Source organism: Protobothrops mucrosquamatus, unplaced genomic scaffold (genome assembly GCF_001527695.2).
Source record: "Protobothrops mucrosquamatus isolate PMUCROS unplaced genomic scaffold, P.Mucros_1.0 scaffold3608, whole genome shotgun sequence".
NCBI lineage: Eukaryota > Metazoa > Chordata > Lepidosauria > Squamata > Viperidae > Protobothrops > Protobothrops mucrosquamatus.
The window spans coordinates 48,048-50,812 of NW_015389571.1; positions in this window are offsets into that span (position 1 = coordinate 48,048).

The window sequence follows — 2,765 nt, forward strand, 5'->3', positions numbered from 1 at the left end:
CATAATCAGCTGATAGCCAAAACACACAGAGAAGCCCCCAGGTTAATCCCAGGTAACACAAAACAGATAAAACATTATTTCAAACGAAGGCAGCTCCTGGCGACTTTGTGAGCCCAGCCACCTAATGAATTCAGAAAATCTGTGGTTGCTTTTTAATGCAATTTTTTTAAAATTCCCAGTCAGTGCCACAGCCATGGGATCACTAGGTGATGTTCCATCCCAATTTTGAAGAGAGACCAAAAAAAATCAAAAGTCATGTAAGTCCAGCTTGAATTCTGGGCCCAGATTGTTCTGTCCATCCTTTATGCCAGTGGTGGTGAACCTATGGCACGGGTGCCAGAGGTGGCACGCAGAGCCCTCTCTGTGGGCACACACACTGTCGCCCCAGTCCTAGGCCTTGAGCTGGGTTTTATAAAACCTTTTCGCTTTAGGCCTCCGCCGCCATGTGCAAAAAAATCAATCAGTCAATTTCAACTTCTCGCGGGAAAAAAAGGATCTTGCAAAGTTGGAATTGATTGAATGAACTTTTTAGTCCCACCCAGTCTGCCGTTACCACCGCAGCGACGCCCACCCAATGGGCCACGCCCACCCAATGGGCCACACCCACCCGGCACCCGAAGATGCATAAGTGGGTTTTGGGTTGCAGTTTGGGCACTCGGTCTCTAAAAGGTTCTCCATCACTGCGTCTATGCCTTTTTTCCCCCTCATCTTTTCAAGCCTCATTTCAAAGGCTTTAATAGTTACTTTTAGATTGTTCTCGCTATGAATTATGTTGGGTCTGGTTGCATTTTAACAACAGGGTAATTTTTTATCCCCTCGCTGGTACTTTTAATGAGACATTTTGAACTCAAGGCATCCCCAAATTCAGGGCCACCTAACTATTTTTGTGCTGAATAAAAACTAGCAAGTATGATTGGTGGTGACGGGTCAGTAGAATCTGGCAAACCTAGTTTGGGTTCAGGGTCTGCACAAGGTTGGGCCCTGTAAATGCTTGGAAGAGAGACCACCAGGAGATCCTAGGGCTGTAGGCTAAAAGCATCTAGTAGAGTAATAATAATAATAATAATAATAATAATAATAATAATAATAATAATAATAATAATAATAATAATAGTAAAGTTGGAAGGGACCTTGAAGGTCATCTAGTCCAACCCCCTGCTCAGGCAGGAAACCCTATACCATTTCAGACAAACGGCTGTCCAGTCTCTTCTTAAAAACCTCCAGTGTTGGAGCATTCACCGCTTCTGGAGGCAGGTTGTTCCACAGGTTAATTGTTCTCACTGTCAGGAAGTTTCTCCTTAGTTTTAGGTTGCTTCTCTCCTTGATTAGTTCCCCCCGTTGCTTCTTGTCCGGCCTTCGGGTGCTTTGGAGAATAGCTTGACTCCCTCTTCTCTATGGCAGCCCCTTCATCTCCCAGAGTTCCCCAGGCAGCAGCTATGGACTTCAACTCCCAGAGTTCCCCAACCAATGCTGAGTGAACTTTCAAGAATTGGGAAGAGAAACAAGATACAAGGGGATGAAAAACAGCAGATCCTGGACACTATTCCCACAGTTATGCTGCCCCAATAATGGTATGCCACATATTCTCCATTGCAGGTGGTCCTCAGACTTACAACTGTTCATTTAGTGACTGTTCGAAGTTACAACGGCACTGAAAAAAAGTGACTTAGGCCCGTTTTTCACACTTACAACCGACCACTGCAGTATCTCCATGGTCACACGATCAAAATTCAGACGCTTGGAAAACTGGCTCGTATTTACGACAGGTTGCATGGTCCCGTGACCCCCTTTGGCGACCTTCTGAACAAGCAAGAGTCAGTGGGGAGACTGGATTCACTTAACAACCGTGTGACTACGGTTGTAGGCAACCTTGGGTCTTTTGTGACTGGTGGACTTCAACTCCCAGAATTCCTGAGGCAGCATGGCTCAGCTTGGAAGCCTCTCCCTTTCCCCTCAGCATGGCTGGCTCAGGAATTCTGGGAGTTGAAGTCCACCAGTCACAAAAGAGCTGAGGTTGCCTACCCCTGCGTACAGGTAAACAACTTTGCTTCTGTTGCCAAGAAAACAGCAAGCTACAAAACGCAACAATGCTGCAGAAGAACATTGCAACAGATTAACCTCAGATGTGAATCATTTTCTAGGAAATTGATTATATTATTATTATTATTTTATTACTACTACTACTACTACTACTACTACTACTATTATTATTTACTGGAAACTAATTCTGTAGTGACTGATCCATTCCGACGTCTTGCAAACAAACCACAAAAGGAATCGTGTAAAAAGGTGGTGTCATTAAAAACTGGCTACTTCCGGGTAAACCTGCCTCTGCCTAACATTTGTATCCCGTGTCTTATTTTATTTTATTTTATTTTATTTCCCAAACCTTATGAAGCCCACCTGAGAGATAAAACTCTATTTATTTCATTTAAAAATCACCTCCGACTTGGCTTAAGGCAGGGGGGGGTCTTCAAGCTTGGCCCTTTTATGACTTGTGGACTTCAACTCCCAGAATTCCTCAGCCAGCGTGCCTGGCTGAGGAATTCTGGGAGTTGAAGTCCGCGAGTCATGAAGGGGCCATAGTTCCCCCATGCTGGCTGAGGAATTCTGGGAGTTGAAGTCCGCGAGTCATGAAGGGGCCATAGTTCCCCCATGCTGGCTGAGGAATTCTGGGAGTTGAAGTCCACGAGTCATGAAGGGGCCATAGTTCCCCATGCTGGCTGAGGAATTCTGGGAGTTGAAGTCCACGAGTCATGAAGGGG